This window comes from Urocitellus parryii, chromosome 8 (genome assembly GCF_045843805.1).
Source record: "Urocitellus parryii isolate mUroPar1 chromosome 8, mUroPar1.hap1, whole genome shotgun sequence".
In the NCBI taxonomy this organism is placed as follows: domain Eukaryota; kingdom Metazoa; phylum Chordata; class Mammalia; order Rodentia; family Sciuridae; genus Urocitellus; species Urocitellus parryii.
Window position 1 is genome coordinate 119,445,034 of NC_135538.1, and position 25,820 is coordinate 119,470,853.

Consider the following 25,820-nt stretch of genomic DNA (forward strand, 5'->3'; position numbering starts at 1 on the left):
TCAGTTCAGTGTCTATGCTGAGTGTCTGCCATGTCCCTTTCCAGAGTCCTCTGCTGTCCACTGAGAGCAACTCCATCCTACTCCTTATGCAGTCTGATATAAGGGGTGCTCCACTGACTCTTCTTCCTTATACCCCAGCTTAAGTCTATCAGGAAGTGCTGGGAAGGCCATCTTAAGAATCTTGCTCCCCACTTTGCCATTCTCTTCTGAGCACAGAAGCCATAGTGTCTTTTACAGCACGTCTTTTTATAGGGGAAGTTCTGCTGTGATCCTTCTGTGGTCAAACTGCTGTTTAACTCTCTGGATCACTCAGAGTAAAAGTTCAAAGACTTCCAGAAACTTCCATCCCTGCAGGATCTGATCATATCATTGGCCTCTACTCAGTGACTCTGCTCAGGGCATACCACAGTTCTCAGTTTACCATGAACACAAGGACATGCTCCTGCCCCAGTGCCTTTGCACTGTGTTTCTCCTTCCTGGAAAGAATTTGATACTGACACCATCAAGATTATTTTTCATTTTCTTCAAATCTTACCTCAAAGATCATCTTTTCATCAAGGCACTGAGTACTTTGGCAAATACTTGTCTTCCCTATTGCCCCCCCCCACCACATACCCTCTGAATAAACTTTTAAGTCTTATGCCTCCTACATGAACATTGTGCTTATTTTATATGTTTATAGTGCATCCTCTTCTAGCCACTAGAACATATATTTCACTAGGCTGGAATTTTTTTCTTTTCCTCTGAATTTCCCAGATATAACAAATAGTATAACACATATTTTGAGACAGGGTCTCACTTGCTCAGGCTGGCTTCCAACTTTCAATCCTCTTGAGCCACTGGGATTAGAGGTGTGTGCCACCAGCTGTCCTTCCTTCATTTTTACTGCTGAAGTTTTACATTTTAGGGATATACACAGTGTGCCACCTGCCTGATGATGTACATGTGTTTGATTCTACTCTGCCATAAGCATCAGTGCACACACAGGCAAGATCACCCCAGGCATATGATCATGAGAAGGAACTTTCTTTCTTTCTTTTTTTTAGAGTAATGTATTTTATTTATTTTTAATTAGTTATTTTATTTTTCCATGTTTTTATTAGTGCATTAAAATCATACCTAATGGTGGGATTCATTGTTACATATTTAGACACACACACAATAAAACAACATAATTTGTCAACGTCCTTTCCCAGTTATCTCTTTCCCTTTCTCCTTCCTCCCCATGTTTCCTTTCCTCTGCTGAACTCCCCTGGATTTTCATCAGATTCTATCTCACATCTTTCTTTCCCCTTTTCCTCTCTAGCTTCCACATATGAGAGAAAAATATACAATTCATGGCCTTCCAAGTTTGGCTTATTTTGCTTAATATTCTCAAGTTCCATCCATTTCCCTACAAATGACATAATTTCACTTTTCTTTATGGCCGAATAAAACTCCATTGTGTACACAGACCACTTTTTCTTTATCTATTCATCCATTGATGGACACCTAGACTGGTAGCATATTTTGGCTTCTGTGAATTGTCTTAATCCAGTATTTTTTAAATCCTCAGTTAAACAATTTTATTGTGTATATATGCAGTTACTATTTATAAGACATTCTCTAAGATGCTATTGGAGTATTAGTATATACAATAAATCCATGGATGACTACCTTCAAGAATCTTTCAATCTTGTAAGGGAGGTAAGAAACGTGTTTGCAAGCTGTAATATAATGTAATATAAACTTGATGAATACAATAATAAAGGTGAGAGCTGTATAAATATGCCACAATGAAACTTGCTACTCTGTATAATTAAAATGCACTAATTAAAAAAAAAAGAGGTACATAGCCTTATAGGAATTGAGGCTGGGTCATTTCTCTGTGGAGGGATCAGAAGATGGTGGGCAAGTCACTTCAGGTTCATGAAATACATCAGAGAAAGTAACAGCTGTTCAGGAAACAGTCACTTTAACTGGAATTTAAGATGCTACTGGGAGATACAACTTTCCATCCGATCATATTCTTTTCTTCAACTACAGTGGATAATGCTAGTGTTCAAAGGGGGTGTTCTAATTTTAACTCTTAGCAGGAACATATGAGAGTTCATTTGCTGAAGTTCTGAAAGGTAACCTAGAAGACGGGGTGTAGGAGTCTGGAGCACAGTCTTGGATGCAGACCTGCCTAGGCATTATATGCCCATCAGGAAACTTCCTCTCCTTCCTTTATTTCAACTGTTCAGGCCTCAAACTATCAGCACATAGGTCAAGATCCTGCTTCCTTCTAGTAAACCACAGGGTATTGTCATGTACCTGGAATCTTCCATAAAAGGGAAAACAAGGAAGAAGAGAGGTGTGGAGAAATGGATAGAGGAGAAGGAGAAGGAGGAGAAGGAAAGAGAAAATGCAAAAATAAGGAAGAGAACAGGAGAAGCATCATTGGAAAGGGCAAGGATAACAGGCATTATCACAGTGCAAGGAAGTAAGGAGATGGAGACATATAGAACAACAGATATGAAGAGAGTTGGCAAAACAAGAAATATCCATGAAATCACAGAAATAACACTAGGTCATCATCATGGAGTCCTGGAAGAGGGAGAATTTGGATAAAGGGAAGGGTTTAATAAGCTGGAGTGAGTAATAAGTAGATCATAATAATAAAAATAACACACAAATGGAAATGATTTGTTAGGTCCTCCAAGACATAAAGTTGCAAGGTGGGTTGAGCTCACTAGCATTTTATTAGGGGAAACACCTGAGAATGTAAGCAAGGAGCCAGAAATTCCTGGGAAAGCCTTCAGATTGAGGTATGGGAGATGGACAGAGGGAGAAGAGCTTTTTGGATTGGTCCCAGAAGCAACCTAAGGATTGTGCAACCAGGATACAGAAGTGCCCTGTCTGTGATGGCCATCAGAGGAGTCCCATGCCTCCCAGGAACAGAACTGCTTCAGTGCCTTGGATTTGACTTTTTTTCCCCCTGAAACAAATACCTGTGATAATCAACTTTAAAAGCAGAAAGGTCTTTTTCCATTCACAGTTTTGGGAGTTTGACTATTGGCCTGTTGTCTTGGGCCTGTGGCAGCACAGTTCATCATGGCAGGTGTCCATGACTCAGGAAGCCCATTCACCTCATGGGGGAAGAGAGAGTAGGGCACGGTTCCTTGATCCCCTCCATAGATATGTCTCTATCCAGAAGACCACCTTCTAGGCCCCACCTCTTCAGGTTTCCTCCACCTTCCCATTGTGCCAAGCTGGAGAGTTCGCCTTGAACACATGGGCTCCTGTGGGACATCCCAGGTCCAAGCTCTACCACCAGTCCTTGGCCTCAGCAGCCCTGGTAAGCAGGGCCTCTGCACCAGTGCTGCCCTGGGTCTCAACATGGAGCAGGGCTCTTGGCTGGGGGCGTGACCCAAACCTTCTGAGGTGTCTGGGATCTTGGAAATCAAACCTTGACAGGCAAAGTTCATACAAGGATTAGTTCCCAGTTGAAATAAGACAAAGAGAATGTGGGGGAACCTATGTGGATCAGCCCTCTCCCTTCACTGTGTGACAGTAGCCTTCTCTCCTCCTTAGTTTATTCCATCACCACTGGCAAGAAAGGAGTCAAGGGTGTCCTCTACCCCTTGCCTGTGCCGGAGGTCATGCTGGTTGTTTTAGTCAGCTTTTTCATTGCTGTGAGTAAAAGACCTGACAAGAACAAGTACAGGAGGAAAGTTTATTTTGGAGTTCATGGTTTCAGAGGTCTCAGTTCATAAGGGCATTGCAATCAAGAAGAAGAAGGAGAAGGAGAAGATGGAAGAAGGAAAAGGAGGAAGAAGAAATGAGAGAGAGAGAGAGAGAGAGAGAGAGAGAGAGAGAGAGAGAGAGACTCTTCAATAATAAATTATAAAATATATACCCAAAGGCTCACCTCAATGACCCACCTACTCCAGCCATATCCTACCTGCCTTAAATTACCACCAGTTAATCTCTATCAAGAATTAATTCACGAATTGGGATACGTCTGTCTTGACCCAATCATTTCACCTCTGAGCCTTCTTGCATTGTCTCAAAGATGAGCTTTTGTGGGATATCTCACATGCAAACCGTAACACTGTTCAAACTTCTCCTGTGGCAACAGCAGAGGAGCAGGGCCCTTGGCAGACTTCCTGAGGGTGTGACCCAAACATTCCTGAGGTGTCTGGGACTCATTTCAGTGGTACCCTTGTGTCCCTTGGTAGGAATGTTCTCCTCAGGATATCAGGACCTCCTGTCTTGCAGAGCCCAGAGTGGGAGAGAAGGGAAGTCCAAGATCCCCAGTGGGTGAATCTAAGTGATGGTGAATGGAGCCACTTAGTTTCTGGACCCACATGTTCTTCCCTTTGAGAGCACAGCACCATAGAGAGGTCTCTGATTCCATCAATACACTGTGTCCTAAAAGAAGTCACCTTGTCATTTAGAGGGCTTCCCCAAAGCTTGTGCTCAGGTGTGCCTTAGAAGGCCCAACCAACATTGTGTGTGTCTGGAAGCCCCTGCATGGTGCAGACTGTGACAGGACCTGTTGGTCCCATGGTCATGGCTCATACTACAACTGGTTCTCTGTGAGTGCTGTCATGGTCAGATATCAAATAAGAGCAATTAGGATCCTTTGGATGTGACATGATGACAGCTCTTCATAGTGGTACATGCTGGCTCAGGGTCTGAGTCATGGAAGGAAAAACTGGCACATGAAATCTATTTCTAGGATGATGAACCTCATGCCCTTCTAGGATACAACTGGCTCAGTGAAATCAATTTGTTACTTAGTGTTTACTTGATCCCATAAAGAAATAATGGTATCTCCAGGATCAGCATTGGCTCCTAATTCTGAGAGGTTGGATATTGAGAGGTGGCAGCATCCGGATCACCCTTAGTAAGAGGAATCAGTTCTTCCAGCTCAAATGTAGGGTGCATATCTGCCTTTGCTCCATTTATATGCCTATCATTCAAGTCCTGGGTGGCCAGTAATGAACACAAATATGTTAGTCAGCTTTCTGTTACTCTCGCAAAATACCCGGGGAAACCATTGTAAAAAGAGGAAGGGTTTATTTGGACTTGCTATTTCAAAATGTTGCTTTGGGGCCTGTTGTGAGGCAGAACATGAACATGGGGAGCATCTAGCAGAGAAAGCTTCTTCCACCATGGCAGCCAGAAAGCAAAAAGAGAGACAGGAAGGAACCAGATCCCAACACCCCCTTCAAGGACTCAGACTCAGTGTCTTAGTTTACTTCAGTAGGACCCACCCCCTCAAGGTTCCACCATCTCCAGATAGTGCCATGGGCTGGGGAACAAGTCTGTAACTCATGTGTCTTTGGGACACTCAAGACCCAAATTGTAACAGTTGGATCCTGTCCATTGGTCTACTTGGCCGTTCAGAGCCACTTTAGGGTGGATGTTTTCTGCATGTGATTCAGGCTCAAGCCCAGATGTACCATTTCCATGTGATGATGAACTGCCCCAGACCTGTCCACGTTGTGGCTTAGTGAGCTTCATAGAACCCAGTCCATGTTGGCTCTTGTCATTCCAGTGTTCTTTAGTGTCCCATGATCAAACATTCTTTTTCACCAGGCCTAGCAACACATCAAAGCTGATTACTGAGAAGGCACATTTCTGTGTGTGGAAGGTATGGCCTCCCTCAGACCCCAGGACCTTTGATAGTATTTCTCCCCTTGTGCTTGGTTCAGCTCCATCCTGCATCTCTCTCACACACTGATGCTCCCATATCTACATAGACTGAGGGGTGATGAACCATGCCTTGAACTGTTGCAATGTCCATTCCTGTCCAGGTTTCACATGAAGCTGGCCTATTATGTCACCAAATATGTGGCACAAACACTGTGCCTCAGTGTGGAAGGTGATGTTGTCAGAACCCAAAGAGGCCCAGGCCGCCTGCTTCCTTCCCTGCAGTGAGAGATGCCAGGTGCAGCAGCTGGTCCTGTACCGTGGAGGGGACATCTCTGCTTGTCTTTAATAGCTGGACCCCTAGATCACAATGAAGGGGCCACTCCTGAATCTCTGAACGTTTTATCTTCCACTTTAGAGGAGTGTGTGCCTCATCAAGAGCTCCAGGGCACTTTCCCCCTCTTGCTCATCCATCCCAGGCAGCATGATGTGGAATGAAATGAACTGATTTCATATTCTATGGGATGTGCATCCTGTCCAGACTCTTAACACTGCATCCTAGAGTGCAGGGATGGTGAGGCTGTGGGTATGTGGGTGTTGGTGTCAACTCAATCCCAGTGCATGACACTCCCAGCATCCTGCCTGTTTCCCTCTCCTCATGCAGTCTCTTGAGTTAATGGTGGTTCCTTGGCAGAAGGACTGAGGGAATCATGGCCATGTGTCCCTGTCATGGTGTTCTAGGGTCTTTCTTCCCTGGATGTGGACACATCTTCAGTCACTGGGTTCTGAATCTGAACATTGGCTCAGATTTGGGAATTGAGAATGGAATGAAGACTTCTTATTGGTTCAAGTACCTTCAGCCTCCTGCTCTCCACTTTTGTGTTAATTGCTGATATTGAGAAGGGCACTTGCTGATCACCATCTGTTTGACCCTATGAACACCACCTTCTATGAACCTTCCCAACTCCCTTACAAATCAGACCACCCCTGACTGCTGCTCTGGTGTTGCTGTGGTGGGCATACCCACTGGTCAGTGCTGGTTAACTGCCACCACTTGGTCTCAAGTATTTTTAGGACCAGGCCCTCCCCATGAATGTGAATGAGCCCCCTTTCCTACCCTCATCCCATCCTGAAAAGTAAAACACTTTCTTAGTGAAGCAGGCCCTTGTTACCAGCATATTCCTGTGGGTTTTGGTGAAAGTGTCCTCTGGGACACTGGAATTCAATGCTCTGTTGTGTCTTGTGGCCTCTTCCTTCAGCCTCTGTATTCCATCCTCCATTGTCTTCTTGAGCATCTAAGTTGTGTCCACTGGGTGGACATCAGTTTTTCCTGTCTTCACAGAGGTCACAGAACCACAGAAACTACCACAACCCAAGTGGCTTTATGTAGCTCCATTTATGACTTCACAGTTACGTAGGTTCCAAGTCCCCCGTGGGGCTCACAGGGCTAAGGTCAAGGTGTCAGCTGGTCTTTGTTCCTTACTGGAGACTCTGATGAGGATTTTGCTTCCAGGATCAGTATGGTTATTTTGAGAATTCAGTCCCTATCTCCTTGCTGACTGTCATGAAGGAGCCACTTTTAGCTCCTGGAGCCCTCTTCCAGGTCCTCATATGTGCCCTCTATAGCATGTCTCATCCTTCTTCATCAGAACCTCAGATGTCCTCTCTGCTGAATCTCCTCCACCTGCCTCTCTTGTAGCACATCCTTGACTCCAGCCAGAGGAGGGTCTCAGCTTGAATGATGCACTGTGATTGTCTACCCAGGACAATCTCCCCAATTTCAGATGTTCACCTTAGTTACATCAGTAATGTCCCTTCTGCCATATGATACAACTTCTTAACTCTTCCAAGGATTAGGGCCTGGGAAACTTTAGGGACTATTCTTCAGTCCCTACACCTTCTTGTGCCAAAATCAGTGAGGAGCAAGGAGATAGCACTTCTTAGAGGGTGATGGAAAGGAAGGAGCCAGGAGTGCAGAGATTGCTTGGGGTCCCTGGGCATGCCTATCATGAGGGGAGTGCCTACCATCTCATGACAGGCTAGGGGATAATGGGAAGGGGAACAGAATGGTCTGAGAACCTCAGTGTGGATCAAGGACCCCTACCCACCTGTTGGACCAGGTGTACATGATACCCATGGAATCCCCCCTGGGAGGGGACTTCAGAGGACAGTGCCGTCCAGGAGACCAGGATTCTGTTAGAGCTGGGAAGCAATGACATCTTGAGAGGACTTTGGTAGTTTGTTTTTCATGAGCTGAGAATTACAGGGGTACCATAGGAAGATTCCAGAATTTGGGGAGAGGGTGTGAGAGGAGAGAGAACAGGAATGTGCACAGCCTTGTGAGGATGACAGTGCAGAATATTGAAGGGGACCTAGCATGGCTAACCAAACAGGAAAAGGACACAGGAGGTTTGTCCTGGTGGATTCAGGACAAACAGTGAGGTGGGTGGAGAGAGGGGCAGGCATGGGAGCAGGTAGGTCTGGGCCTTTTCTCTGTGGATGAAGATAAGATTTGGGTTGTTGGGTCTTGGCGCCACGTGGAATCTTTCTTGCCCCCTGATCATCAGTGGAGTATCTGAGGGTGGAGGTTGGCTAGGCTGTGCATAATTCATTCCTGAACTGAGGAGAGTTGGGTGCTCACCTGGAGGCTTAGGTCTGCTGACCCCTGCTGTTAGAGGTGCCATTTCTGTATAAATATGAGACCCTGACACAGAGTCCTGTTATGTCCTGCTAAGGGGGACAGAGGCCAGGGGAGACAGAGGCTGTGACCTTGCCCTGATAGTAATAGTGTACATATCCTTTAGGTGGGCATTGAGTTACTGTTCCCAAGCAAGAGACCAGTTTTCTTTAAAAACTTTAGTGAATAGGGTGTTTCCAAAAATATATTTCCAAAAACTGAAAAGTAAGGAGTAGAGAGAATGTCTCTACTTTTCTCTTGTCTTGGTCTCAAGGGAATCAGGGTTGCAACTTTAAATGGGATCCTCGGAGAGGGTCAAGGGCCCCTGATCATGCTTCCAAATGCAAGGCATGTGGGAGGTAATTAGGTAAATTTTATATTCCTTGACGTTGGATAATATTAGGAACTCATAGTAATTTTAGTATTTTCAATCATTTATGATATTTTATTTATTTATTACATTTGGGTACAATCAGATTCTAAATCGAGACTCAATGTTTATTTGGATTTCATATTAGAATTTAACCTTGTTTTTAAAAAGATAAAGAACTTTTGTAGATACTTGTTTTAGTGGTGCTGGGGATTGGGCAGGGGAGGGCGGAGCTCATACATACTAGGCAAACACATTACACTTGGTTACATTCTCAGCCCTCTATGCTTGTTCTTCAGGGTAGGGAAAGTCTGCATGCCTGAAACACAAACTTTCTGGATTTTGGGGGATTTGATTGAACTCAGGGCCTGGTTCAGGCTATGGCGGTAATCTACCATTGAGCTCTGGACTCAACCCTGAAATAAATACATTTTAAATATGATATTTTACAAAGTTCTTGGAATCGTAATCAGAGTTATGTTACCCTTCCTTACATTTCTTTTTGGCTTGATATATATCTATATCTATCAATATATTTTTTTCTCTTTTGGGTACTGGGGATTAACCCTGAGGCACTTTACCACTCAGTACACCTCCCAGACCTTTTTATTATTTTTGAGACAGTGTCTTACTAAGTTGCTTAAGGCCTCTCAAGTTGCTGAGTCTGGCCTTGAATCTGGTGATCCTCCTGCCTCAGCCTCCCACATCACTGGTATTATAGGCTTGTGCCATCACTGCCCGCTGGTTTTTGTTTTAAATATGATAAATGGAGGAAGGTTGTAGTTCTTTCTGTAGTGGAGGTTGTGGGGTCTCTAGGGCTCATCCTGCTCTGGAATCTTAAGGGGGTGATGTGGACAGCAGAGCCACAGACTTGCAGACATTCCAAGCTCTGCATCTTTTTCCCCTTTCTGCTATCCTAGTTTTTAAAATTCTTATCCCCTCCCCCCATATCTTCCTCTCTTCTTTCTTCAGTATTTCAACCATTCTCTCCACAGCCCTCTTTTTTCCACACTCTCCCTTCCATTTCATCTTTATTGAAGCCTGGTGGCCTACACTAGGGACTGCATCCACCTGGGACAGGCCAAGGTAAGGGGAGGACACAAGGCAGGGCTCCTCTCCAGGCTGTTGTAAGTCCTGAGGTGCTGTCTGAGCTCTCTGTTCCCGCTGTTCCCAGGTGGGTTCAGTGAAAGTCACCTCAGTCTTCCCTGGAGATCACACTCTGGGTCTGAATTAGGAGACTCACTGAAGGGTCCAAACTTTGAGAGGATCTTTCTTGGAATTAATCTTTGTTTTTCTCTGGGGGGGTTTCAATCAGTACTGTCCTGAGGAAGGAATTCCATGTATGGCAGGAAACTGAGCCCTAGAAAGTGGCTTCTAATCTTAGAACCCAAAGGTGAGTCCCCGCCCCCTCCAGGGGGAAGGGTTAGAGGAAGCTTTTCTGTACCCACCCGCCACAATCCCAGTGGATGCTGGACCCTGGCGTCCCACAGCCTCAGGCTCTGCATTCTCACAGCAGGCAGGAGTAACTGCCCTGCAGATCAAGAACCTGAAACCCAGATGCAGCCCGCCAGCCTCCCTCCAGGCACCTATAAGCACTTTCAATTTGCTTTTATATCAACCAACAGTTTTTATTGTCTTGGGTCAAAGAGGGAATGACATGTGATTTTCAGCGATACCAGTAAAGTTTGGCGTCACAAACTTCAAACCCTGCTAAACTGGGCAAGAGACAGCCCTGGCTTATGTAAGTCAGAGCTGGGTGGTTTCAGTTTCTATTCAGGAACTCAGCTGTGGCACCCAAGGTCAGTGCAGAGAAAGCCCCACATATTCTTGTGAGTCCAGGGGTGCAAAGGGGAAAGTGGAGGGATAAAGGGTGTTTAATGATGCAGAGAAGAAGGGGGTTTGGGGAAGGGGAGGTGCAGAAGTGCTTTGCACAAAAGACTACCTGAGAGTCTTGGTGAGGAAGGAGCAGCCAGGACTAGGTCCTCTCAGAGCCCAAGACCTACAGGCCTGTTTCCTTGCAGTCATATGTAAATGCCCTGGAGCAAACCTAGCATGTAACTATTAGGTAGTAAGTCTTTTGGAGGAATGAGCAGAATAATATTTGGAGCTGCCAACCTAAGAAGTCCTGGAAGGAGGGAAGATGACAGGGAGGAAAGGGCTTGGGACCAGCTGTCAAGAGAGCTGTGTTTCCTCTCCTACTCTGCATCACCACCATCCTTGTGACCTTCATTAATGAAAATAGCCTCTCAGAAAGGAGACTGAACCCTAATCCTTTAATCCATCCTGTGCTAAAAATTATTATCACAGTCAATAAAAAGAAAAGTAAGTCTAAGAGCTCAAAACATCTCCATCAATGAGCTTTCCACCCACAGAAAAGGTATAGTCGACAGCCTTAGGGAATAGTTAGGGCTCATTTTTATAAAGGCATTTTTAGGGGAGACAAAGAAAATGAACAATTTCCAATCTTGGGGTGGTTTTGCAGTCCACTGGGGAATGTCATGGATGGTAAGAAGGGTTTAGGAGAAGGCACAGTTAGGACCATCATGTGCTGGAACTCTGGTTCTGAAACTTACCTACATACTCACAACACCTAGGGAACTTTAAAAGACACTGCAGCCTAGTTCCCACCTAGCTTTACCTATTGAATAGGTTTTGGCTGTGACCTGGGCACAAGGATGCTAAGGACTCTGCAGGTGGTTCTCCTGAGCAATCAAGGTAGAGAACATCTAACTCCATGTTGGAAAGACCTAGAGATGTATGTTGGGGACAAGGCAAACTTCCAGCACAAGGAGGTTTCCATAGCATGGTTATTACTATTACTACTGAGATATAATTCATTTACCAGAAGTCAGACTTTGAAATAGTGCAACTCAGTGGGTTTTAGTATAATCATGAAGTTATGCCACCATCACCACTGTGTTCATGCGATTATTTTAAGGATGTGGAGAGGTCTGATGGTTAGAAGGCAAAGGCAGGAGCAGTCCCCTGCTTTGCAATAGCATCCTGTTGAGGCAGGGTAAGGAGATCAGGACAGCTTGATTTGACCTCAGCCTAGGAGAGATGTGACCAGAGAAATGCGGGGAAAGGGTGATGCTAGACAGCAGATTGTGGCATCTGTAGGGTTTAATGGGAGAGTAGAGGTATCCTGTGTTAAAATGAGCAGATGCAGCAGCTGTGTAGTGGCTTGGGGCATTATGGTGACAATTGGAGACAGACACAGTATTTATGACGAAGCATTTGCAGTGTTCTTGGATGAAGGTAGTTGAAAGTTTGGACTAAGGTAGTGACTGTGGAGATGTAAAAGGGTTTCAGGAGCTAGAGAAGCAGGGGAAAGGGTCAATCAGAAGTGACCAAGGGGATGCTTTTAAGAGAAGTAGGTAGGTGGTGGGGGTCTGTAGTGGTTGGAGAAGTGTAGTGTGGGCTTCTTGATCTGTTTGATTTGAGGGCCAAATGGGCCCAGAAATGCAGATGCACTAAGTGAAACTGGTCGGTGTTGGACTGGCCCATAAGGAGCAGTCTGATGGGGCTCATGAAGTGCCTGGGAGAGCTAGGGCAGTGACAGGATGTGGGCAGAGGAAACTAAACCTGGCTGGATCTTGGAGTCAATGGCAGGAGAAAGAGCAGATTAGAATGGCTGAAATGTCTAAGGGTGTTTGGAGCCTGATGGATTTTTGTGTGGAAGGTGCTTCTGAGAGCAGAGGTGGCTGAAATCTGCAAAGAGCTCTTGTAATCTCTTTGTAATTCAGGGCTCCTGAATTGGGGGGAGAAATGCGGGGCCAGATGCAGCTCCTTTGCCAGCAAGGTTGTACTTGATTGAGGGCAGTGTGTTGGGAGAGTAAAACGGCTTGGCTCTTCCAGAAGTGTGCCAAGCAAGGAACAAGCTAGAACCGGCCATATGGGGTGATGTGCTACAGGAGTTTGGGGAGACCCATGCTTCTCTGTGGGCGGGATTCCACTAGGTTCCCAGAGATGTGGCAGTGTTTCTAAGGTTGAGCCATGGCAGTTGCTCAGAATCTGACCCTACAGCATTCACCTAGCTGCCCTTATTCTATCTTACCTGGGGAATCCTAAATCAGAGGCACTTTTTTGGAGGTTAAGGCAAGTGTGACATAGTGGATATTTCCCCATGTCTTTGGAGTAGTTTAGCCTTCATCCTGTGCTTGAAGGGAAGTTCTCCTTTAAGCATAGCTCCTCCCTCTCTGCTCCTGATTGGTCTTGTCAGGCATCAATCCTTGTAGTGAGTGTTTATTGAGACACCTGCCCTGTGCATGCCACTAGTGTGGCTCCCTTCCAGGCAACTGTCAGGCGGCCTCTCTCTGCTGATCACCTAGGAGAATGGCAGACCCTATGAGACTGGGCGCCCTGCTGCTCCTGGTCGGCACTGCTCTTTGCGCACCTCTGGGTTCCGCGGTTGGTGAGTGGGCTCATGGTGGTTCTTCAAAGCGGGAGATGCCAGGCGAATCCAAGGAGTCTCTACCCGGCTTGGCAGGCTCTGGAATTGGGGGGAGAAGTGCGGGCTGGACGCAGCTCCTTTGCCACAAAATCTCAGCTCCTCTTTTTAGGGCATACCCCACCACATCCTCCCGCATCTGCATCCGTGCTGCACCTTACTTCCCTCCCTCCCCTCCCAGCCTTGCCCTTCCTTTCGAACAGCCCGGTTCTTCCAAGGCCTCTGAGTCCCAGCTCTGCCTCCTGCTTTGATCTTTGAGAGAGATTCAACTCTCTTAGAGGTCTGCCTTTCAGGGGACCACTTTATCAAAATTAATAGACTTTGAGACAATTTCTAGCCCCCCACCCCCAAGCCCTGTTCTCTTCTGGAGTCAGCAGCGCGCTCCCGAGGAGCGCTCAGTATCTGGAGTTAGGGGTCTTCCTCTCTCCTTTCTGTTGCTGTGGACACTGTGGTTTCTCTAGTCAGACTGAGGGAGGTTGGAAGCTGAGGACTTCTGGGCCAAGAGATTCTTCCTGTGACTTCTCTCATCTCCACCCTCAAGGACCCCTGCTCTCCTGCAGCCTGGGGGGCGGGGTTTTCTCCCTCCTGCACCCCGCTTTACCCTAATATGAACTCCATTGTTCCACCACATCTCTCCGTGCCTCCTCAGCTGCCTGTCTCACACCTGTCACCCAGTCCGGTTGCCCTCCCCCTCCCTGCTCTCCCCTCCAGACAGTAGTTCTCTGATTCATTTTCTAAGAGATATCTGAGCGGGACTTCTCTCCCACACCAGGCAGGCCCTTCCTCCTTCCCTGTGAGTCATTCATTGGCCACAAGGAGCAATGCTGCTGTAAAAACCTGTCCCCCTCCTTCCCGGACCCAACCTTTGCTTTTTAAAACAAAAAAGTTTTAATTGGACTGTTTTTTCTCAATTTTTCTGCTCCTCCTCCTCTTCCTCCTCCTCTTCCTCATTTGGTGCTGAACAACTTCTTTTAATGAATTTGTCTTTTAATACAATTGTAAAAAAAAATTCTACCATTTTAATTACAGTTAAATCTAAATTTTAAAACTGACTAATATTTAATAACAAGTTAATTTTTAAGTTTTTAACTATAAGGATATCAAATATAATACAGAACTTAATTCAATGCTATTGCAACATTCAAATAAACTTCTTAGCATTCCAAGAGTATCAAATTGCTCCTCCAACACACACACACACACAAATCATTTCTCTTAAGCAAGTATAGTACCTGCTGGTGTTTACAGTTGTTACAAGTTAAAAGCAGAGACCCTTTCAGCTTGAATATGATTTGAGTACTTAAGCCATCTAAAAGTTCTACTTGATACAGGGAGTAGGCTCATAGTCTTGGCATCTGAAATCATGTCACAGAGTTTGAATGTTAGACATGTACTTTTAAACCACAAGATAAAGAAACTCTAGCGCCATTTAGTACCTTTTCTTGTATGTTTTTTATTTGACAATAAGAAATTAGATTTAATGTTATCATTCTTCAATCAAATAAGATGACCAGAAGATTTCTGTTAATCTGTTTCTTAGTGGATTACTGTCAAATGTGCTCAGACAATTCTTATCAGAGCTGAGCATTTTCACATGAAGCTAATCAGTTTTTGCTTAAAATAGAATTAATGATACATGTACATGTAGATTAAAACTAAGCATAACCATTTGTAATCTAACATGGAACATTTGAACAACAAAGAAAACTGAGAAAGCCACTAGAAAGGAGACATGGAGGAAAAAAATTAAATAGAGATTATACATTTTTTTAAATCACTAAGACAACTGCTACCAATGTTTCAGAACAACTAAGGTCAGAAAGAACATATGAAATGTGAAAATTTTTCTCTACAGGTGAAATAAATGTGTTTTAAGGAGAGAGAAGGGGATAGAGAACATACAAATTATAATTCTGAAAAACTACAAACTTTCAAAAAGTACCAAACATGGAATTAGTAATTTATAAAAATTGTACCCACCCCTGATTTTCTTTTGAGGGAAAAATAAAAACAGTTTTTGAAGGGAATGAAACAAACTTCAAATTGAAAATCATTCTAACAATAATGTGTTTTTACTGAAAAATACTATTAGAGATAAAAATTAAGTTAAATTTCAGGTACTTTCCACTTAATGTGGGCAAAATTATAATGTTTATATAGCAAATATAAACTAATAATTTATATTCATTTATAATATAATTTTTTAAGAAAAGTTTACTGTCCTCAGTGCTCAAAAATAAGAAGAAATTTTAATTGTTTAACCAGTTAACTTTCCATATCTAGGATCTATTATGGTAATGTAAAATAAAAGTTTAATTCTGCTGAACTAAATCTCAAATAGATTCAGATTTTTGAAATGCATGAAAATACTCATTTTTTAAAAAAGTTTTAAATTTTTATCAATGTAAATATCAAATATTCACAAGAGATACTTTATATCAGAAAAAATCCCATGATGTACAAATGGTACTCAAAAATTACAATCAAGAAACAATAATTACACTAAAACAAAATTTCTTTTGTTACCTTATATATAGTCTTTATTTCAATTCATCTACATAGAAATATTTTTCACAATCTGATAGGTAGAAAAGGTTCTTTATTTTTGCCTTCTAGAGCCCAAGCAAATTTACTCAGTGTTCTTAGTATGTTTCCTTTTAACAATATCTGAACCATTGGTCATAGGTTTGGGGACTGATGAACTAGTGCCATTGGAAGATGATTTTGCTCCACATTTCTTACCCTACAATGAAAACTGTTGCTGCCAGCCAAAGAGCAGCCAACTCAATATATGCTCAAAAGGAGCAAGAGTCACAGAAGTCTCTGTAACCATTATGGTTATCTTTGTGGCCACAAGAAAGATGGTATAAAGGAACATAAGATTATGTTTTGATATGGTCAGATACTTGGTGTGCTGAAATGTGAAGAAGATAAGGGACCCCAGCAGGATTATCTTGGAAAGACAGGACATCTTCAGCCACTCCTCTTCTTCTGGTTTCCAATCTCCTTTTACCAACTATTCAAAATTCATGATAATGATACCACCTGCACCTTGGGCCCATCTAATAGCTATTATGACTAGCCAGCCATTTTTGTAATAGCTATTAGCATGTGTGACTCCACCTACTATTTTCCAAGTTCTGATCACTCCTTCATTCCCCAGCCAGAAGTTGAGCATATTAAGAATGAATAGCCCTAGGAAATTAGATCCCATGGGCAAAAATATATTGTATAGCATATTGAAGATGCCAGTAAAATATTAGTGTGGTTTGCAAGAAACCTCAGTGGAAGCTCTGGAAGCTCTGTAAGCAGTACACACGATAAAAATCCTCCACCAAAGCAGTGGAGCATAGCAGTAGACCAGCTTGAAACAAGATTCTTTCATGCCCCTTCCACTCCTACCAGCTGATGCTTCAGTGTCCTCACAGACACCAGATAGTGGGTGATGTCAAAAAGGGGAGAATGGTGATGTGGGAAAAGGCCAGCATCAGCTCCTCCCAGGGAGAGTCCAAGTTACAACCTACCAAAGCTTCCTAAGCAGCCTCTGCTAGGGGTTCCCCTCTGGCAAAGTGGGAGTGCAGGAGGGGACAACTACATGAGCTGGACTCAGGTTTTATTTTCTTTTTGTTAAACACATAGTTATATAAATTTATACAATGCAGTGCAATGTTTTCATACTTGTATAAATTTTATAATGATCAAATGAGTAATTAGCACAAACCTCATACCTCACCTCAAATATTTTCCATTTACTTGTGATCAGATCATTTAAAATCCAGTGTTAGCTACTTTGCAACATACACTACATTAATATTTACTGTGGTCATCTTGATGTGCAAGATCTTGTGTATGGCACAGAGATTATTCCTCCTATCTAATTGAAACTTTGTATCCTTTGATCAGTGTCTCCCCTCTTCTATCTACTCTATACTGTGCTAACCAGCACCCCTTCTACCTGCCCCAGTCTCCACTTATAAGTGGGATCATTTGTGTGTCTGTTTTATTTTCTCATTGTCTCCTCTAGGTTTATCCATATCACCACAAATGACACAATTTCCTGGTTTGAGGGTACCTTTTTTTTAATAATAAAAATACTGGGGATTAATCTAAGGATCTTATGTCTAGTAGGCAATCCCTCTACCCCTGAGCTTCATCCTCAGCTCTAATGACCTTTTTGTTGTTGGTGGTGGTGTTAAAATTGATTAGTACTCTTCCTGTGTGTTTTCCACAGTGTATTGTTCTTTTGTTTTGTTTGATTTTGGAGGTGGGTCTGCTATGTTGACCAGGCTAGCCTTAAACTCCTTATCTCAAGGAATGCTCCTGCCTCAGCCTCCCAAGTAGCAGGCATGCGCCACAGTGCCTGGCTCTTGGTCCACGTTTTGTTTTCTATATTTTCTTATTGTGCATGATAGTTGTACATAATGGTGGAATTTGTTGTTACATACTCATACATGTACACAATATAACAATGTCATTGTCTAATGTCATTCCCCAGAATTTCTCCCTTTCCATCTCCTCTTCCCTCCCCTGGTTCTTTTCCTCTACTCTACTGATCTTTCTTAAATTTTCATGAGACCCTCCCCACCTTTCTTTAGTTTTCCTCTATGCTTCCACATAAAAGAGAAAACATGTTACCCTTCACTTCTGAGTCTGGCTTATTTTGCTTCATATAATGTTGTCAAGTTCCATCTATTTTCCTGAAAATGGGAAAATTCATGTTTCCTTATGGCTAAGTCAAATTCTATTGCTTATGTATACCATATTTTCTTTTCCCATTCATCTATTGATGGAAAACTAAGCTGGTACCCTACTGTGTCTATTGTGAATTGTGCTTCTATAAACATGAGTATGTATGTATCACTATAGTATGATGAGTTTAATTCTGTAGAATAAATACTAAGGAGTGGTACAACTGGGTGGTGACTTCATTCCTAGTCTACTGAGGAACCTCTATATTTATTTCCACAGTGGTTGTACTATTTACAATCCCACCAGTAGTATAAAAGTGTTGTTCTTTCTCCACATTCTGTCCAGCATTTAGTATGGTTTGTACTCATGATGACTGTCAGTCAAATTATAGTGGGACAAAATCTCATTGTAGTTTTGATTTGCATTTCCATAATTTCTAATAATGCTTTCATGTATTTGTTGGCCATTTGTATTTTTTGAGAAGTTTAGTTCATTTGCCCATTTAATAATTGGATTATTATTTTGTTATTAAGGTTTTTGAATTCTTTATATATTCTGGATATTAATCCTCTGACAGAGGAGTACCTAGCCATGATTTTCTTTCAATCTGTAAATTCTCTCTTCACACTCTGAACTATTTTGTTGATATAGAAGAAGATTTTTCACCTGATGCCATCCCATTTATTAAATCTTGGCATCATTTTGTGAGCTTTAAGGATCCTCTTGAGAAAGTCATTATCTGTACCTGTATGTTAGAGTGTTGAACCTCCTTTCTCTTCTAGGAGTTGCATAATTTCTGGCCTAATACCTAGGACTTTAATCCATTTTGAGTTGACTTGTACAGGGTGAGAAATAAAAATCATGCCTCATTTTTTTTTCACATAAGGACAGCCTGTTTTGCAGCACCATTTGTTGAAAAGGCTGTTTTTCTCCAATGTGTGTTTTAGCAACTTTATGAAGGATCAGATGACTATAATCTGTGTGAGTTTGTCTCTGTGTCATTATGTGTCATTATATATATATATTCATATATATATATGTTCTCTTTATATATATATACATATATGTCTCTCTACATATGATTGTATATGTATACACATCAAGAGTATATATACTCTTGATGTGTATGTATATATATATATATATATATATATCTTTTTTTTTTTTTACTTTTTGTTACTGTTGTTACTATTTTTTACTATTGCACTTTTTGTTACTTTTGCTCTGTAGTATAATTTGAAGTCAGGTCTTGTGATCCTTCCAACATTGATTTTTAGGCTTGGAATTGCTTTGGGTATTCTGGGTCTTTCATTCTTCCAAAGGCACTTTAGAACTATTTTATGTAGTTCTGTGAAAAAAAATCTCATTGGGGTATTTTTATGGGGATTACATTGAATCTGTGTATTACTTTTGGTTTTATGTTCATTTTAGCAATATTCATTCTGCTTATCTCTGAACGTGGGAGTTCTCTCCATCTTCTTGTGTCTTCTTCAGTTTCTTTCTTCAATGTTCTATGATTTACATTGTAGAGGTCTTTTACCTCCTTATTTTGATTTACTGCAAGGTATTTTCTTTTTCAAGGTTATCATGAATGGTGTTGGTTTTCTGATTTCTTTCTCAGGTGATTCATTATTGGAGTATTGGATCTTCTAAGTATAGAATTGTTAAATTTGCAATAATTGATGATTCGACTTTTTCTATTTTTATCCCATTGATGTCCTTCTCTTACCTATTTGCTCTGTCTAGAATTTCTAGTAGTATATTGAATAGGAGTGATGAGTGTAGACAGGCTTTTCTTGTTCTAAATTTTCATGGAAATGCTTTCAGTTTTTTCCCATTCACTATGATGTTGGCTTTGGCTTAGTTGAATATAGATTTTATGATGAGGTAAGTTCCTTCTATGCCTAGTTTCCTTGGTGTCTGTATCATGAATGAATGCCAAATTTTGTTGAAGGCTTTCTATGCATCTATTATAATGAGTATGAGTTTTTCTCCTTAATTCAATTCATGTGGTATATTACATGTATTGCTTTGTGAACTTTAAACTATCACTGCATCACCGGGATAAATTCTTCTTAGTCATGATGCATAATCATCTTAATATGTTGTTGAATACAGTTTGCTAATATTTTATTAAGAATCTTTTTATCTAAGTTCATCAGAGATATTGATCTGTTGTGATACTGGCTTTGGTCTGATGGTGATACTGTCTTCATAGAATGAATTTGAAGTGTTTTTTTTTCTGCATACGATTTTTTAAATAATTTGAATAATTTAAATGATTTGGCATGAGTTCTCCTTTAAAGTTCTGGTAGAATTCAGCTGAGAATCATTGTGTTCCTGGGGTTTTCTCTGTTGAATGGTCTTTTAGTCAGCCTTTTTGTTACTGTGACCAAAAGTTCTGACAAGAACAGTTTTAGAGGAGGAAAAGTTTATTTGGTACTCATGATTTTAGAGATCTCAATCCATAGATGGCTAACTATGTTGGGCCCTAAGTGAGGCAGAACATCATGGTGGAATCGCATGGAGTAGAATAGCAGCTCAGGACATAGCGATCAAGAAGCAGAGAGAGAGAGCTTCATTTATACAATATAAGCCCTAAGGCACATCTGCAGTGACTTAAACCAGGTAGCCAACCCTACCCACCTAAAGTTACCTCTGGATTAATCCACTGCTTAGGCCATGCCTCTCTAATCACTTCACCTCTAGAAATCCTTGCATTGTCTCATACATGAGCTTTTGGGACTCTTCATATTTAAAGCATAGCAGATGGCTTTTACTACTGCTTCTATCTCATTTCAATTTATTGGTCTGTATAAGTTTTCTCTGTCTTATTGATTTGATTTTGGAAGGTCATATGTGTCTAGAAATATATCCATTTCTTCTAGGTTTTCCAAGTATTGGAATATAAGTTTTCAAAACTGTCCCTAATAATTCTCTGGATTTCTGGGATATCTGTAGTGATTTCCTTTTTATTTCTAATTTTATTAATTTCAGTCTTTTCTCTTTTTCTTTTAATTGTTTGGCTCTTTTATCTTCACATCAACTCTTTCTTTCACACCCCCTCCCACTCTGAAGGGCCTCCCCCAGGTGGTGCAACTTGTCCACCTGCCTTGATCCTCTCTTCCCAGGCCTCTACTTCCTTCTTCTCTCTGATTCTGCATTAATCTGTAGTACACTGCCCTGGTTTCTGTTTGGTGTTTAATTGTGGTAAAATAGACATAATGTACAGCTTCCTATTTTAACCATTTTGAGTGTACAATTCAGTGCCATTAAGTGTGTTCACATTTTTGTGGAAACTGAAACTCTGTACCCATTAAACACTAAGCATCCATCGCCCCCACCGCAGTCCTTGTCATCTCTCTGCCAGCATTCTACATTCTGTCTCTAGGGATTTAACTCCCTAGTTCCATACAAGTGCAATCATACAGAATTTGTCCTTTCATGACTGGCTTTTCCACTTAGCTCATGTCCTCAAGATCATCCATGGTGTAGCAATTGTCAGAATGTCCTTCCTTTTCAAAGCTAAATAATATTCATTTCACATATAAGCCATATTGTGATTAGGTTTTCATCAGTTGATAAATACTCTGGTTATTTGTACTTTTTGGATTTGGGGAAAAATGCTGCTATGAATGTGGGTGTACACAAACCTCTGGATTTCCCTGTCTTCACAACTTTTGTGTTTATGCCCAGAAATACAATTACTGGATTATATAGAAAGTATCTTTTCCATATTTGGAGGAACCACCATACCATTTTCATAGCAGCTGCTCCATTGTATATATAGGCAAGCAATGCACCATGCTGCAGTTTTCTCTGTAGTTATGAACTTGTTCATTCTGCATTCTTTTTTCTAAACAGTAGTCATCCTCATGGGTACAAAGTAGAATGTCACTGTGCTTTTATTTTCATTTCCCTAATGACTGCTGATGTTGAGTGTCTCTTTGTGTGCTTATTGGCTATTTGTATATCTATTAGTCACGTGGCTGTAGTGATACTTTGCCCAATTCTGAATAAATTCAACATTTTTCTTATTTTTAAGTTTTTGAGATTCTTTTTTGTTTGCTTGTTTTATGGAGCTAGGACAATCTTAGGCCCTTGCACATGGTAGGCAGGTGTTCTATAGCTGAGCTAACCCCAGCCCAAGATATATAGATATATTTGAATGTTCATCTCTTATTAGATATGTGACTTGCAGATATTTTCTCCCATTTCACACGTCACCATTTCTGTGGGTGACCTCTGGTGTATAGATGTTTTTAATTTTGATGAGTCCAACTTATCAATTTTTTCTCTACTGTGTGCTTTTGGCATCCTATGGAAAATGTGGTTAAATCCTTTGTTTTGAAGATTTCTGCCAATACATTGTAATATATTATATATACTTTTTATTTGTTTTATTTTTATACTATGAGTTGAATCCAGGTTCTCTCACATTCTAGTATGTGGTCCCTACTGAGCTACTCCCAGTAAATTTTTATTTTGAGAAAGTGTTCTGCTAAGTTGTCCAGGTTGGCTTTTAACTTCCACTCATCTGCCTCAGTTTCCTGAGTTTCTGGGATTACAGGCACATATCACAATATGTACCAGTCAGTGTGTTTTCTTCTAAGAATGTTTGCTTTTATAGTCTGCATTTTTTTTCACTTTGAGTTTCTGCAAATGCCTGGATTCAATACACACTCTGAGTATTGAATCCAGGCATTTGCAGAAGCTAGGCAAGAACTTTATCATTGAGCTACATCCCCAGACCTGAGTTAATTTCTATACATGAGTAACTAAAGAATCCAACTTCATTGTTTGTGAAAATCCAAATTTTCTCGCACATCTATTGGAAAGATACAATGTGTTTGTGGGGGGCTATGGAAAAATAGAGTTACTTTGGATTAGATAGAGGGAAGTAAAAAGAGAGGAGGGGGTATGGAGTAAGAATGATAGTAGACTGTTTTGGACATTATTACCCATGTGCATATATGATTACATGACCGGTATAGCTCTACATCATATACAACCAAAGCAATGAGAAGCTATATATACTCCATCTATGTATGATGGGCCAAAATGCATTCTACTGTCACATATAACTAATTAGAACAAATAAAATAAATAAATAAATACATAAAGAAAAAAGAAAAGCTACATCAGGTCTTTGGAAACACTGCTACCTGCTTTTTCCCAGGGGATGCTACTAGGACAATTTAAGTCCCCCACCTGAGGCTTCCAGATGCGGATCATTTACTTTGGACCAAGCCCACTGCTTCACTTCCCTTTAGGGTACAACCACACTCAACACTTTGGGGCCACAACCCTCACACTTACTTTGACCCTCTGTTTGCCTCACCTTATCCATGAGAAGTCTGCACATAGACAGCACACACATACCCTCTGGGGACCTGCCCTGCCTGGGCTCCACTTCAGTGACCATAGGTCCACCCACCCTCTGCCCTTCCTGTGCCCTCTCTGCACTCTGACAAGCCCTGACATGCACCTCTGCCCCTCCCACACCTCCCTTGCCTCTGTAGGCCAACCTCTCCCCTTGAACACCCACCTGTACCCTTAAGAACCCATGCCTATGTGTGGGGCCCTGGCCAACTTGCCTGCCCCTCTCCATTTCCCCTTTGTCCATTCCTCGCTTCCCCTCTCCTTCCTCTCCACTTTCCTGTCTTCATTGCATTGGGAACCTTTCTTCTGTCCCTTTGTCTGTGTATGTTTGCTGCCTCCTCAGGTGCTCAGGACAGCAGAGCCTTTGTGGTGAGCAATGGTGAGCAGTTGTTTCCTGGAAGAGGTGTCATCTGTTGCTTCCTCTTCCACAGGGACCCACAGTCTTCACTATAACCTCACAGTGAGGTCCCAAGGTGGATCAGTACAATCAAGGTCCTTTGCCAATGGTTATTGGGACCATCAGCTCTTCCTTCACTTTGATAGTGACAAAAAGGAAAGTGTGAAGCCCCAGGGGCCATGGTCAGAAAAACCTTTGGGAACTGAGAGCTGGGACACAGAGATCCAGGAGTTGGCAGAGCACAGCAAGAATCTAAAAGCAACCCTGGCAGATATCAATGCCTGGCAAGAGCAGAAAGGAGGTGAGTGTGGGCAGGGGCAAGTGTGATGTGAGGCTTTCTCCAGGACCTGTGTCTTCTCATTTCAATTGACTGGGGAGGGCAAGAAATGGGCTTTATACAGATTAGCACAGTGGACTTGGAGGAGAGCCAGGTTGGGGTGCCCTGTGGGCTAGTATTTTTCCCTTGGTGGGCAGGGAGATGGAGGGCCCAGGGTATGGAGAAGTGACTGGTGGGTGGGGGCAGGGTCTCATTTCCTCCAGGAGACTTGGGGCTGCAAGATTCACAAGGACAACCACACCAGGGCCTTCTGGAATTTCTACTACGATGGGGAGCCCTTCCTCTCCTATCATCCAGAGACATGCAGCTGGACAGTGGAGCCATCCACAGCTCAGAACTTGGCTATGGAAGTCAAGAATTCCTGGGATGCAGATGACATACAAAGCAAGGATTACTGGGCCCAAGTGCAGGGAGAGCTTTGTGGAAGACTCAGGAGATATCTAGTCTTCTGGAAGGACTCCTCCTACTCCCCTGGAGCCTCTGCCCAGAGAACCTTGTGGGAGTTTATCATGTTGTGATTTGCCTGTCGTGTCACAACGCTAGATAGAGACAGGAGGGTGTATGTGCCCAGACACTAGTGAGCCCTCACCTCCCTGCCTGACTGCTATCATAGAGAGCTCCCACCTGCCCCCACAACCCTGGACCCTCCAAAATACCCCTAATCACCTCACAAACCAGAATTCCTATAACACCCCCTATTTAACATTACACGTTGAAGTGAGAATGTGAGGCCACAAGCCCAGTGACCATCCTCCTGGCAGTCAGAGGACTCAGGCTCCAGGTTGAAAACAGATTTGTGAACCTCAGTTCAATGAGGTCTTAGACCAGAGTCAGAAGAGGGGAGAAGGGGAGTGAGGCTTGGTCACATGCCTGACTATTTTTGCCTTTATTTCCCTCCAGTGTCCCCAGTAGTGAATGTGACCTGTGCTGAGGCCCTGGAGGACACCATCAATGTGACATGTTGGGTTTTTGGCTTCTATCCCCAGAATATCTCTGTGACCTGGCTTCAGGATGGGGAACCCCTGAGCCAGGGCACCCAGCAGTCTGGTGGTATCTTTTCCTATGAGAATGGGACCTACCAGACCTGGGTGTCTACCAGGATTCCCCAAGGACAGGAGCAGGGTTCAGCTGCCATGTGGGACACAGTGGGAACAACAGCACTGGCCTTGTGTCCTGTGGTGAGCCTGGAGGTCCCAGCAGTGGTTCCCAACCAGGTGACTCAGTGACCAGGGTGGTGAGAGGGGAGAAGCCTTGAGGCTCAGTACCCAGAGTGTAACAATCCTGCTTTCAGGGACTGCACTGCTGCTTCCGAGCCAATGGGCTGCCTTCCTGGGTGTGGCTGCTGGTGTTGCTGTGATTATGATTATTGTTTGTGTCTGCTCCTGCAAGAAAAGGAAGACAAAATCTACTTCAGAAGGTTCAGGTGAGAGAAGCGTTCAGTGGCTGGGGATTGCAGGGCCTATTTGGAATGTAGAGTCTCTTGTGCCTCCCGCTGCACAGACAGCAGTGGAGGTGACCAGCTTTCTGGAACAGAGGATGGAGTTCTGTCTCCAGCCACACCCCTTAGTCTTGCCTAAAGCCAGGGCTGTCAACATTTCTGAAGGTCCAGATGCAGCCTCTGTGGCTGCAGGGTGAGGAGTGAGCAGCAGTGGGGCTGTGGCTTCTGCTGTCCTCATCTGTCTCTCAGGCTTTCCTGGGTTGACCAGAGGACTGTGTTGGGAAAGGAGGGCTGATTGGTGCTGGCTGGATTATCTTGTCCTCAGTGGGACACAGAATGAATGAGTTGTGACCCTAGGGTGCTTAGAAACTGGAGAGGAATTTCATGAATGGTGATGCCACTGGTCCCTCCCCTCACTCTCCCCCAGTGTCTCCAGCTGTCAGGAGCAAACCAGGAAA

The 25,820-nt window shown here is 42.9% G+C and overlaps 1 pseudogene; it reads right to left on the reverse strand.

Annotated features, from left to right (window-relative positions):
- Positions 1-15,748: 15,748 nt before the first annotated feature.
- On the reverse strand, positions 15,749-16,946 carry LOC113177225 (trimeric intracellular cation channel type B pseudogene; annotated as a pseudogene).
- Between the last annotated feature and the right edge of the window lie 8,874 nt (positions 16,947-25,820).